Below are 15581 nucleotides of genomic sequence, written 5' to 3' on the forward strand. Positions count from 1 at the left end.
AGAGAGAAGACAGGGGAAGGAAGGAGGAATGTAGAAGAAGTGAAAGGTGAGGTGGGGGGATAAAGAGGGAGAGATAGAGACAGTCAGGGAAAGCACTCCTAGAAAAAGGAACTCAAAAGTACTACCTCCACTGATATAGGAAAAGATAGAGAAGGAAACCAGGTATGTGCCAAAGTTGCAATAAGCTTCTCTTCCACATCATTGGAACCCTACACTCAAGTACACGTACACTTAATTCACAGCTTCCAGGTTGATTTTTTTATTGACACAAAGAGACACCCTAAAAACCATTTTCATGAGTTGCCGTGGCTAAAAAATCCCCTTCCCCTGGATCCAGTCCTGTGGAAATGATTTTTTTTCTATATACTTAACTAGACAGCCATAGGAGAGGCAGCATGGTATCCATTGCCCTATCCATGCCTGAAGTCATTCCACTGTGATAAGACCTTTGACAATTCACAGAGCCTTAGTTCTAAAGTTGGAAGGATCCTCAAAGAACTTTTGGTCCAACTTCTTTATATTCTAGATGAATAAATGGAGGCCAAGGAAGATCAAGTGATGACCAAGATCACACAAGTAGTATCTATTAAATCTGGGGTTTGAAGCATCCCATACTTCTCTGGAACAGCCTTTCAGAACCCAGGGTTTCTCTCACCTCTAATGGCAATGGAGAAGGATATGGATGGAGGGCAAGAAGAAATACCCCAAAACAATGTATACACATGGGAAAAGATCCCTTTGGATCAGACCCCTCTGTAACCATCCAATCAAACATCTCCATTTGATTAATAATAATAATGCACATTTATAAAATTTAATGTTTGCAAAGGGCTTTAGGTATGTCACCTCATTTGATCCTCACAACAATCCTGGCAGTATTAACCTAATTTTATAGATGAGGAAACTGAGGCTGAAAAATCAAATGGTTAGCCTAGGATCACACAATTGGTGAGTAACTGAAGCAGAATTTAAACTCAAGTTTTCCCAACTCCCCATTCAAGACTTCCATCCACCACCCATCACCTGTACCTTAAACTTAGCAGCTCCGAAGGTGATCTCATTGTCTTCCCCTGAAAAGCAACTCTTCCTCCCAACTTTCCTATTTCTGTTCTAATCATCACAATTTCTCTTGTCCCTCAGGCTTGTAACCTTAAAGTCATTCTTGGCCCTTACCTCTCCTTATCACTCACATCCAATCAAATGTCAAATCATGCTACTACTTCTACCTTCCCAACATTTCTCCCATGTGTCTCCTTTCTTCTCCCAGAGTCACCACCCTACCTCAGGCCCTGGTCTCTTCACAATCCCTATTGGAAGAGTCTCCTAACAAATTGCCCTGACACCCTCCATTTCTCCCTCCAATTCTTTTCTCATACCAAAGCCAAATATATCTTCCTAAAGCTCAGATCTGTTTATATCACTAGTTGATAAACCAATCAATCAAAACATTTATTAATGTCATGCTATGCACCAGGCACAGGAAATAACACAGAACAAAAATGAAACATACTTGCCGAAATCCTTCAATATTGATTCATTTCTCCAAAATGGCCTCCACTTATATGAAACAACTAGGTGGTACAATAGGTATATTGCCAAGCCTAAAGTCAAGAAGACCTGGGTTCAAATCCAGCCTCAGATACTTACTAGTTGGGTTACCTGGGTAAGTCATTTCACCCTGTTTGTCTCAGTTTCCTGTAAAATGAGCTAGAGAAGGAAATGGCAAACCACTCCAGTATCCTTGCCAAGAAAACCCCAAAAGAGGTCATAAAGAGTCAGATATGACTAATAAACAAAACAATAACAACAATATAGAGAATCAGAACCATGTCCCTAGAATATCTACCTATCCCAGACTCCAGCAGATCTTAGAACCCATTTCTGTCCCCAGAATGTGCTTCCCTCTATTGGGAAGCACAGGATAGGTGTGGGGTGTATCCTCAAGAGACAAATCCCAGAGTCTTTAGGCTCCATCCTAGCTTTGACTTGTATCCAGACCCATTCTGGATTTTATGAAGAGTTTCCAACTCTTTGCTTTGGTAAAGAGGCCTTAGACCCAATGTGCTCAGCCCACTTCACATCTCAAATTCAGAAAGGAAGAGGCCTGTTCTGATCATCCCACCACTCTCTTCTCCCACCATTCATTTGCCCAGGAACTCGAGCTTTAGGCTAATTAGTCTTGCAAAACATGTCCGGCTTTATGTGTACCCTGAAAGGAAATCATTATTTTTCTTAATGACATGAACATTAAGCACCTTTTTTCCCCACTTAGTCTGCAAACAGAATTGGCCTATATTTCTGTGAGAAAGCTCTCTAAATACATCACTGTTGATCTTCCCCAGACACTGGGTTGGCTGATGCACTCTGCTGTGAGAGGGGAAGTCACCAAATGTAGTGGGCCCTAGTCACCATCTTCCATAGCTAGGATCCCAGAGCTGGAAGGGATCTCAATGGACATTTAGGTCTCATTTCCATTGTGATTTGATTGGCTCCTCTTTGCCTATTCTTCTCTGTCCCTTGGCACAGAAAACAGGTTTAAAAAAGAATGCTGTCATCTCTCCATTATTATCTTGGAAGATACCTCATATAATAGCCATGTCCTTTTGGGTTATATTTTTTGTATTACCATTAAAAAAAGTTATCCATTGTTAAATGGTGATGTTCCTGAGAAGAAGGGCATGTTGTCTCAGATCCTAAAACCAGTTCCCACCAGGTTATCATTTGGTCTGAAGCTTAATGGGTTTTCCATTGGACTACAAGCCCAATAGGAATCAGCTAGAAAAGCTAATGGAGTCTTTGGCAGAATTAAAAGAGGTCACAATGTTCCAGACTGGGTGGGAAAATGATAGTCTCCACCATGTATGGGCTACTCTTCTCAGAACACATCACCACATGTTAGAAAGGCCATGTAAATCTGGAAGGTTTCTAGAGGAGTGTGAAGGATGATGCCATTAGAGGAACTCTTGAGGGAGTTTGGGGATGGTGAGCCTAGAGAAGAAAAATTATGTGTGTGTGGGGGGGGGGGGGTAAGGCATGATAGCCATCATTAAGTATTTGAAGAGCTACCATGTGGAAGGAGGATTAGAATTATTCTGCCTGACCCCAAAGGACAGATAAAGGAACAATGGACAGAAGATGCAAAGAGAGAAATGTAGCTTTGATGAGTGAGCTGAATTGCCTTGAGAGGCTCCTTCCACCCATCACTAAAAGTCTTCAAGCATAGGTTGCTTGTACAAATGGAGCCAGGTAGATTCTAGAAGGGATTTTTGCTTAGGCATGAATTGGATTACATGACATCTGATGGCCCTTTCAAACCTTGACATCCTGGGATTCTAGTGGAGAATAGATAGAGTCAACCAGCCAGTTGGAGGTGTGCCTCCTAGAAAGTCAAGGGATTGTTCAAGACCCACCAGCTGATGACAGAATGAAGGTGGAGGATGCCATTGAGAAGAGGAATGCTAAAAAATTGTTCCTCTTCAGGAAGGTCCCTGAAAGCAATCCTACTTCATAGTTTAACCCTCTGTACTTCCCACCTTCAGGAACCTCACACTTCTTTTTATTTAATCCTTACTTTCTGACTTAGTAATAACTCTAAGACAGAAGGGCAAGAGCTATATGAATGAGGTTAAGTGACTTGCTCAGGATCACACAGTTAAGAAAGATTTGAGGTCAAATGTGAACCCAGATCCTCCTGACTCAAGGCCTGGCTCTCTGTCTACTCTTCTACCTAATTACCCTCACATATAATTCTTGGAAAACAGACTGAGGACCATAACCAGGGCTAGAAAGTGAACCTCTGCTATGGCATTCTAGATTAGCACATTAATGTATTTAAACATGCCAACATTCTCCCTACACATATACATATGGAAATACATTCACATATCCATACATAGTCATTACTATCCTCCAAAAAGTGAGTTTTTCTGACACAGACAGAACAAGCTAGGAATAATTACATCATAGCTCCTGCTGGGCAGGCCCATTAACTTGAAATCATAGAAATCTCATTATGATAATCTTTCTTTTTAATTATAGGAGAGGAATAATGAGGTATTGTCTAAGGAAAGACAAGGGAGGGAGAGGATATAAACTGAGGTAAATCTGATTTAGAAGTTTTTTACCTGAAAATGTCCCTTTCCCCACCTCTTTCCCTGGCCATTCCAGCCCCAAGACCAGAGAAATCTAGAGGACAGATGACAAAGTCCACTGACATCCCAGATCACCCATATCTTTCCCACAATTCCTGCCTTCAGGTCCTACTGCTATCAAGATGGAGAATAGGAAATAGTAAAGGGTGTGAATTGGAGAGAGGCAAATTCAGTTTTAATGAAAAACTTCCTAGTAAGTAGAGTTTTCAAAAGTGTAATGGACTGCCACTATGAAGAAGTGGGTTAACTGAAGGTGTTCCTTCAGAGTTGTATAGGGGATTGGATTTTATAACCTTAGATATCTTTTCCAATACAGGAATTCTGTGACTTCAAGAGAAGATAGAGATGAAACTCCTAAGACACAACACTTTGCATGATTTCTGGGTCCCATCATGGTTCCCTCCAAATGGATGCACCCTAGCTTATCAATGTCATTGCTAAAATGTGGTACTTAACACTGGAGACAATATTTAAGAGTGATGTGAGCAGGACAGTGAGCATTGGAATTATCCTCTTACTCAATCAGCACTGTATACCTTTTTCAGTGGAGCCTCATCTGGCATTATCCCTTTGGGTTGCCATGCCATGTTGTTAACTCATATTGAACCTGCTAAATACTCTAAATCTTTTCCATATGAATTGTTCTCTAGTTTATTTTTGGGCAGTTGATTTTTTGAACCTATTAGAACTTTACATTTATTTCTACTACGTCATATTAGGTTGAGCCCACTATTGTAATCTCTGAGTTCTCTATCTCTAGGGCAGGGGGTTCTTATTTTAGGATAAATGGATAGATTTAAGGGGATCCTGAACTTGGAGTTTATTATCACTAACCTCCTACTAAAATATAGCATTTTCTTTCATTAAAAATATGGGAAGCAAACTTTTTTTTCCTGAGAAGGGATTTATAGACTTCATCAACTTATCAAAAGAGTATATGACACAAAAATAAGCTTTTGTTTGTTCTGTCTAAATACATAGGGTGCAGTTTTTGCCCATATTTGCCTGGAAGATTGGAAATGATTCTCAAAGTCAGTTCTGAAAGTAGAAATTGCCAGGACCTTTCTCAAAGACTGGATAGGGACCAGAGTTGGAGTTCAGAGGTATTAAACATGCCTTCTAGGGGCACTATTGTGCCCAAATCAGATTAAAATTTAATTAGGAAATATTTGACAAAATAAATAAAAATATAATAAAATATAGATAATGTTAATCTGTGATTTTCTAAGCCAGTGTGCAGCCCAAAGAGATCCTTATATATAATTTAGTGTCCCCCATTTCTATTTGAGTGTGACATCACTTTCCTAGTCCAGCTCCCTTATTTTATGGAGGAAGAAACTGAAGCCCACAAAAGTTAAGTGATTTACCCAAGGATGCTCAGGTAAAAGCTAAGATTAGAACTCCAGTTACTTGACTCCAGCACCATTATTCTTTCTACTATTAAGCACTGCTACTTTCCAAATCTTAACACATTTTCTAAATTCAGAAACCACAGACTAAAATTACCCACTGAGGAAGAAAATCCAACAATTTTAAGGCCAGCTTTACTGAGCCTGGAATGGTCACATCCCAGCAGTTTTTCAGACAATTTCTACCCTTGCACTGTAAGCTCCCAATAATCCCTCTCAGTGAAGCAGAACAGGGACATATATGGATCATTCCAAAGAGCATTCACCTATGACTCATTTCCAATTGGATTGTGGCTTCCTGGCATAACAGCTTATATATGTTTGTTTTTTGACTTTTGTAATATATTTACCTGCCTTGTTCAAGTTGATAGTGAAATGATGAGCGTCTTTTCCTAGGTACAGCCTCTTGACCAAGGGACAGATGATGGAGGAGGAAACTAGCTGGCAAAACTTCTTTGTCCCAGCCCAGGGTCTCCAGAGCCTCAAGAAATAGCCCTACTCTGCTCCTGCTATGGAGCCCTACATATTTCCTACATGGCTCCTCTATGGAATCCCACATAGCTCCTTTGTGATTCCTCTACAAAAACCTCCTTAGCTCCCCCATGGTCCTTCTATGGAGTCCCATGTAGTTCCTCCATGACTCCTCTATGGAGCCTCCCCATTGCTTCTCCATGGCCCCTAAATGGAACCATAAAGACTGTCCCTCTTTGACTCCCTTTCTGTTCAAACACCCCCATTGTCCATTTTCCATTCATTCCTCATTGGAAACCAGAATTAACCAACATATTCATCCATCTGTACAATAGTACAACAATTATAATAGTTGAGAATTCTAAGATCAAAGGAATGAGTTTGGGAAGCAATGATTTCCATTAAAATAGGAATCATTGGGAGGCAGTCTGGTACAGTGGAAGGATCACTAACTCTGGAATGAGAGGATCTGAGTTCAAGTACTACCTCTGATGTTTACTGCCTGGCTGACTTTGAGCAAATAACTCTATTTATTATCTCTAAGATCCCTTCAGACTCTAATCTTAGGTCCAGAAAGGTGAAATTATTTTCTCAAGGTCAAGCAACTGGAAAAGAATAATGATGATAATAACATTTATATTTCCAGTGGTTTGCAATGGTTCTTTATAAATACCTCATTTTATTCTCCCAACAACCATGAGAGGTAGGTGATATTATTATCCTCATTTTACATATGAAGAAACTGAGTCAATCAAAGGTTAAATGACTTGGCCAGGGTTGTACTTCTAGTTAGAGTCTGAGGCCATATTTAAACTCAGTCTTATAGAGATGAGAATATGAAAATAGGAGTTAGTTTAAGTAAAGTTGAAGATGGTCTAGCATGAGTGCATGCTAGAAACACTACAGGAAAAGATTATGGAAAGTGGTGAGAGAAGGGGGAGTTTTTGAAGGTGCAATGACCAACTGCTTGACTCTTCCTGTCCTGAAGCTGAGAAACCAAGGAGCTGTTCTCTGCTGAGCCTGTATTACCAAGCCTGTTGTTGAGAGAAGGGAAACCTTTTAATTTCCTTTGGGAGTACCTTTTCTCCCAAGAAGAACCATACCTAAAGAAGATCTTATCTATTCTCAACTCTGATGAAGAAAAACATTATCCAGAGTCCCTTGTTGGTGTGAGGGCTGAGGTGTTCACCTCAGGCCCGGTCCAGCTAGAGTGAACTCAGACACCTAAAGTTCATCCTTATCTATCTTGGAAACTTATCAACATCAATCTAAATCAACCAGGGAGGATTTACAGTGTCAGGAAGAATAGAGAGGGTTTGGGGAATATTAGCCAGAAGCAGGGAAGTCTTAGGGAGTGTCAGGATCACAAAGACTCCATCTCGTGATGGACTTAGGGGGAAGTGGGAAGTGAGAGACCTTAGAGATTAGGGCATCCCCTTTCTAAATCTTCCCTCCCTACCTTTTGTTTTACTAATAAAACTGTTAGTTTTACATCAACAACTTTATGGAAGACTGGTTGGCGCCCTGGCCTAGTGTGGTAAGGCCCAGCTGCCTTACCTCACTAAAGGGGACTAGGGCATCCCTTGGTGGATTACAACATCAACACACCTCAGCATACTCCAATATTTCAGTCTTCATGACTCTGGGTCCAGTGTTTAATCCACCACATCACCTAACTGCCTAAAGGCTAGAACATGTCTTTTTTAAATTCTCTAATAGAAAAACCCTCCAGTATGTTAAGTAGATTTCCATGTGAGTGTGTATATATGCATATATTGTATATATAATGAGTGTATGTTGATATATGTGTATTTATAGGAAGACAGAGACAGGAGTGGCATGAGATAGGCCAACATGGATGGGTTGCCATTGCCAACTTTAGCGAAAGCTCCCAGATCCATTTGATTATGGAATATTCAAATTGTAGAAGAATGACTTGAGTCATTGGGCCAAAGGCCAAAGGAGCTCAACATCTGTGCACATCTACTCATCCCTTGAACTTAGCCCCCCTCCGTTGTCTCCAGCTACAGAGAGATGTCTATTCTCTTTAACCACTTGTGGTATTTCCCATTAGATCTTTGACAGCAGCTTTGGCCATCTAGCACAGGCTGGGTAAACACTTGTTAGAGATGTTGTAAGGGGGTTTCCTTGATTGAAGGGGATCGGAGGTCTTTACTAGGGATCATACTATAGTATGTGGATCCAAATACTAAAATATAAATAGTCCTAGCCCTCAAGAAGCTCCACTGGGGGAAGATAATTAATCAAGGTCTTCATTTGTAAAATGGGGTTAATAAGAGTACTTAATTCACAGATTTGTACTGAGGATCAAATGAAATAATCTCCCTGAAGTCTATAACAGTTTATAAATATTTGTTGCTATTATTATGTGAGGCAACTAGGTGGTTCAGTGGATAGAGTGCTGGGAAGATCAGAGTTCAAATCTAACTTCAGCCATTTACTAGCTGTGTGAACATGGGCAAGTCATTTACTTTTTGTTTTAATCCACCACTCCAGTATCCAGTCAAAAACTGAGGACTTTCCTTAAATTACTTTGATATTATGTAGATATCAAAGTAGGAGAAGCAGTGCCAAGTCTAAAGCAAATCCTATGGACAGTAATGGCATGCTATGGTTCCTAGGGTCACAGAAAATTAAACAAAACTAAACAGCAACATTATTATTTTGTAAACGAATAATACAAGCACATACACATATAGATATATGTTTACATAAGGGGAAGGGAAGGAATAAGCATTTAAATTGTACCACTATGTGCTAAAAACCAATATTTTTACAAATATCAGCTCATTTGGTCTTCACAACCACCCTGAGAGACAGTTCTATTATCATCCCCATTTTACATTTGAGGAAACTGAAGGCAAAAAGTTAAATTACTTGTTCAGGATCATATGGCTATTAAGGGTCTGAAACTGGTTTTGAATTCCTGGCTCCAGATCCAATGTTCTACCCACTAAACCATCAGCTACCTCTAAATCTTGTATGCCTGATAATATAGACACATAATGTGTGTATATGTATATATACACATACAAACACATGTACGTACATTTATGAAGAAAGGAGATAATGCTGACAATTAGGGGAGTACAAAAAGGTCCCTGGTAGGAAATGGCACATGAGCTGAACCTTGGAATAAATACTCTAGGAGTTATAAATAAGAAAGGAGTCCATTTTAAGATTGGGAACACAGCCTATGCCCAAGGATGAGAAATAAGAGTGTCAGATTCCAGGAACAGCAAATAGTAGTGCCATTTGGTGAGAACATCTTGTGTGTGTGTGTGTGTGTGTGCGTGTGTGTGTGTGTGTGTGTGTGTGAGAGAGAGAGAGAGAGAGAGAGAGAGAGAGAGAGAGAGAGATGTACAACACTAAAAAAGTAGGCTACTGTCAGATTGTGAAGTGCTTGAACTGCCTCAGATCCTGCGATTCTTAGGAGCCATGGATTTAGAATAGTGAGAGGACTTCAGCCAAGTGAGGAGTGGAGTTGAGGAGGGGAATCCTCCAGGCCAGACTGTTTAGGACATTTCTCTTGCAACAGACTTGATTTCCTTTCATGCTGAAAGAGATAAGCATGTCTCTTGCAGGGTGCTATTCCAGGAGAAGGCGACCAGGCACACAACAAGTAGGTAGAAGCCACCTAGATCCCAGCAGCTTCCTTTCAGGGATCCCTCCCACCCAGAGTAGGCACCACCCATAACACCTTCTTACTGATAAATCTCCCTGCTCCTCCTCCCACTCTGAATTGTAAACGCCTGCCCTAGGCTTTGATTCATTCAGACACCTGACCTTCCCAGCACCACCAGTGTGATACTGTGATTAATGAGGCAATTATTTTGGTTGGAGACACTGTGCAAAATAAATAGCCTATTCCCCTCCAATTTACTGTTTTAATAAATAAATAACATTATATGCTCTATTTTTTTTATTGCTGCTCATACCTGAGAGTTAATGATGAATCTCAGTGTTATTCCATTCCAAAATTAATAGGATCTGCCAGATGAGTTTGAAATATGGGATTGCATTTGTCCTTTGGTGTTAACAGCAAGACAACTGGAGAGGGGTGGAGGGGAGGAAGATGATGGGGCAGGATGTTCAGATCACAGGAGAATCCATCCACCAGGGCAGACTCCAGGGACCTAAGCTTGGGGTGGGGAAGCCCAGAACTCTGCTTTGTAATTTGGGTTTCAAGGTCAATCAGTAGATATGACAAGTGTTCTAATGGGAGGAACTTTTGTTTCCCCATTGTGAGCACTTAAATGGCCAGCAAAAACCAATCTCAAAGGCACATGAAGTAACAATGGAACATGGAACAGAGTGATTGTCAGGTGCCCAGTGTCCAAAACCAGCCTTGTCTCTTACCACAGAAAATTATGGGGATTTCAGCTGGTTAAATTCAGCTGCCAAAGGCTGGATCTGGCTCAGGTCTCATCATCACTTGCTCTGATTTTGGTGCATACTATGGACTTTGACACTAGTTAGAACTCTAAATTGATAAAGACACATACTGAGTTTATGGTTGTTTAGTCATTTCGGTTATGTGTGATTATTCATGACCCTTTGGGGAGGTTTTCTCGGCAAAGATACTGGAACGGTTTGCCCTTTTCCTTCTTCAGCTCATTTTACAGATAAGGAAACTAAGGCAAATAGGGCTAAGTGACTTGCCCAGAGTTTTGAATGCAGGAAGATGAGTCTTCCTGATTCTCAGTCCATTGATCTATTCAGTGTGCCATCTAGCTGCAGATCACTGAGCACACAGATCATTAAAGCCCTCGGGTCTTTTTCATATATGCTATTACTATACTTCCCAAATTATACTGATGCAACTGATTTTTTTAAGTATAAGACATTTTTATGGGTTGAAAAAAAATGTATAAAAGAAGGAAAAGAGGCCAGAATGCCTTTGGGTAATTGCTCAATTCTTTTAATGACCCTAACTATCTCCTTGAAACAAAAGTCCCTATTTTTAACCCCATTATTCTTCCAGCAATGCTGTGTAGCTACAAGTCAAGAAAGAACTATAGTCTCTGAAGAATTTAAATTAAGGATCACCAGAAAAATAATGGCCATAGGCAGATACAACACATCACAAGCAAGAAATTATGCCCAAGGAGTAGGGTCAAGGATGTCACCAGAGTAATGAGTGGACTAATTTTTTTAAGAAAAATTGGTCACACACATAGTGAAAGCAAGAGTTGGCACTGCTCCTACTACTTTGATATCCATACAATGTCAAGGTAATTTAAAGAAGGTCCTTAGTATCTCAGTTGGAACTGTTTAACAGTTATAGGCATAGACATAGAGTCATACAGGATGGACAGGCATAGACAGGCTGTGCTTGTATGATTTGATTGAATATTCCCATCAATGAAATCACAAATCATAAGGAACATTAGGATACTTGTGCAAGACTTTACATTTATTGGTATCAGATTTCATCTTCTTACTTCAGCCCAGCATTCCAAGCTGTCAAGATCTTGGGATTGCTATTCTATCATCCATTTTACCTTCCCTTGACATCTATCCATCCCCAGTAGTGTCATCTACAAATATCCACAAATATGTCATCCGTCTTCATCGAAAGCATTGATAAATGTTGAACACAAGAAGACTGAGTAGAGTAATAGCCCATTCGTGCTCCACCTCCAGGTTGATATGAATCAAAACTCCTTGGATCCAATTACTTAATTGGCTCTGAATCCACCTAACTGAATTATCAACACACCCATATCTCTCCATCTTTTTATCCACAAGTGTATTGTGAGAAATATTGCCAAATGCTTTGTTTCAATCTAGGAATGGCACATCCAGAGTATTTTCTTGGTCTATATAGAAATCCAGACTATACAAAACAAATTATTCCAACTTAATAAACATTTATTAAACACTTATTGTATACCAGGATTTTGCTAAGAAGTAGGGATTCAAAGACAAAAATGTAATCACCCCTGTTCTCAAGGAACTTGTATTCTATATGGAGTTGGGAATGAAGGGGTAGAGAGAGAACACATGACCAAATGATTCAATTATAGACACATATGTACACACAAATACATATTTATGTGTGTCTGTGTGTATAGATGCATATAGACTGATAAATAATATATGTATATATGTAGGTCTCTGTATATAGATGGACAGAGATAGATTAGAGAGGGATGGATAGATAAATAGATAGATAGATGGATAGATAGATGGATAGATAGATAGATAGATAGATAGATAGATAGATAGATAGATAGATAGATAGATAGATAGGTAGGTAGATAGATAGATAGATAGATAGATAGATAGATAGATAGATAGATAGATAGATAGATAGATAGATAGATAGATAGATAGACAAATAGATGGATAAATAGAGGAATAGACAGACAGATGGACAGTCAGATAGATGGATGGATCAATAGAAAGACAGTTAGATGCAGAGACAGACAGACAGACAGACAGACAGATAGATAGATAGATAGATAGATAGATAGATAGATAGATAGATAGATAGATAGATAGGTAGATAGATAGATAGATAGATAGATAGATAGATAGATAGATAGACAAATAGATGGATAAATAGAGGAATAGACAGACAGATGGACAGTCAGACAGATGGATGGATCAATAGAAAGACAGTTAGATGCATATACAGACAGACAGACAGACAGACAGACAGACAGACAGACAGACAGACAGACAGATAGATAGATAGATAGATAGATAGATAGATAGATAGATAGCAAATAGATGGATAAATAGAGGAATAGACAGACAGATGGACAGTCAGACAGATAGATGGATGGATCAATAGAAAGACAGTTAGATGCAGATACAGACAGACAGACAGACAGACAGACAGATAGATAGATAGATAGATAGATAGATAGATAGATAGATAGATAGATAGATAGATAGATAGACAGACAGGCAGAAATGATAGATGTGCAGCTAGATTGCCATTGGATAGAGTGGTAGAGAGATAGATTTGGAGACCAGAAGTCTTGAACTCAAATTCCACCTTAAACATCTACTAGCTTTGTGACTTAGTGCAAGTCGGAACTTTTCTGTACCTCAAATGCTTCATTTGCAAAATGGAGATGATAATAATAGCAAATACCTTATAGGATAATTGAGAAGATCACATGAGAATATGTATGCTAACAAATTTGTGTGTGTGTGTGTGTGTGTGTGTGTAGCAGCTAGGTGGTTCAGTGGATAAAGAGTCACACCTGGAGGTAGGAGGTCCTGGGTTCAAATTTGGCCTCAGATACTTCTTACTTATATGGCCCTGGTCAAGTCACTTACCCCCAGTTGTTTAGCTTTTCCCATTCTTTTGCCTTGGAATGAATACTTAGTATTGAATCTAAGATAGAAGGTAAGGTGTTTTTTTTTTAAAGGCTATATAAATGTTAGCTAGTATAATGTAAACATATATACAAATAGGTGTGTATATGTGTTAACATAAAAAAAGATAGAATAAACATTTATATAGTGCTTATTATGTTCCAAACACTGTGTAAAATGCTTTTTGAAAATGCTATCTGATTCAGTCTTCATTACAACAGTGTGAGGTATGTTCTCTTATCTCCATTTTTCAGTTAAGGAGACTGAGGAAAACAGAAATTAAATGACTTGCCCAGGGCCACATAACTAATAAATGTCTAAGGTTGGATTTTAAGTCAGTAAACTCAGGGACATTGTCTTGAGAAGGAGAGAAATTGGGTTCAAATGTTATTTTTTATGCTAATTATCTTTGTGACTTTGGGAAATCATTTAGCCTCCCTGGCTTCAGGTTCCTCATCTAGAAAATGAAGGGGTTGGGCTAGATGATCTCGGTGGTCCCTTCCAGCTCTATTTCTAAGATTCAGTGATTCTATGAGCCTATGATAATTTCAGGGTATGATATAAAGGGGCACTAACCACTAAGATATTTTTAAATGGCCTCTTGTAGGAGATGGTATTTCAGTTAAGCCCTGAAGATATTTTTATGATGAAGCCATAATAGTTTAAAGAGACAATCATCACTCTTCTTAATTTTTTACAAATGACTATTTTAGTAATTCATTCTTGATCTTTGTCAGGAATTCTGAATCAAGCTTATATATCTATTTATCCCCCACAGAACCTACTAAAGGACCTTGAATGGATGGATGGATGCATGGGTATGTGGTTGGATGGGTGGGTGGGAGATGAATGGATGGATAAATTTATGGATAAATGAATGGATAGTATGTAGAATCTGTGAATAAGAAAGGCATTTTCTCCATAGCTGAGAGGAATTATTCCATGTTATCTTCAACCAGAGTGGTTTAAGTTGAATTTAACAATGTAATTAAATTCTAGATCTCCCTTCCCTCATTCTAGGGAGGCCACAAAGAACATTATTAAAAAGTCTCTTATAGGAGATGTTACTTGAGTTGAAAAGTCTATACTGACCCCAGCATCAGAAAAAAAGATTTGGCCCAAACTTCCATGTTTTAATATTCTAAAAAAGAGCAGGCATTTTATGTATTCCTCACATATAATAATTCATGTCCCACCTTCATTTCTAGAATCCATGGCTTCTTAACATTCCTTCAAAACTTATCTCAAGTCATCTCCTACATGTGGCCCTTCCTGATCCCTTTCCCTGATAGTATCTTCCATATAAATTACTTTATATATATATATATATATGGAGAAAGAGAGAGAGAGAGAGAGAGAGAGAGAGAGAGAGAGAGAGAGAGAGAGAGAGAGAGAGAGAGAGAGAGAGAGAGAGAGAGCACATATGGGGTATCCCTAAAATCTTAGCCTTTACTTAATTTGTACATATTCTATGGGTCTTTACATGTTGTCTCCTCCCATAGAATGTAAGCTCTTTGAGGCTCAGACTGTTTCATTCTTGTCTTTGCATCCCCAGCACCTAATATAGTGCCTGGTACATACATAGTAGGCACTTAATAAATTTTATTGACTGGTTAGGGTAAAATAATGAAAGAAAAAGGCATCAAAGGGAAAGCAAGAAATTAGTTTCATGGAGCTGTCAAACAAACTAGGGTGGTTTAGCTGCTACCTTTTCTGGAAAAAAGAGACTACACTAAGTGACTTCTTTATAGGTCCTCTCCTATAGACCTTCTAGAAGAGGGGTCTTAACCTATTTTTTTAACCCTTACCTTCCATCTTGGAGTCAATACTGTGTATTGGCTCCAAGGCAGAAGAGTGGTAAGGGCTAGACAATGGGGGTCAAGTGACTTGCCCAGGGTCACACAGCTGGGAAGTATCTGAGGCCAGATTTAAACCCAGGACCTCCCATCTCTAGTCCTGATTCTCAATCCACTGAGCTACCCAGCTGCCCCTGGGTCTTAACCTTTTTTTGTGTGTGTCATAGATGTCTTTGACAATCCATTGAGCCTATGGAATTTTTCTCAGAATACTGTTTTTAATTGCATAAAATAAAATATGTCAGATGATAAAGAAAGCCAATTACATTGAAATGTTCATCAAAATGTTAATAACAAAGTTAATAGATCCCAGGTTAAGAACATAAATACCCCTGAGA

Source organism: Monodelphis domestica, chromosome 6, assembly GCF_027887165.1.
Source record: "Monodelphis domestica isolate mMonDom1 chromosome 6, mMonDom1.pri, whole genome shotgun sequence".
Lineage (NCBI taxonomy): Eukaryota > Metazoa > Chordata > Mammalia > Didelphimorphia > Didelphidae > Monodelphis > Monodelphis domestica.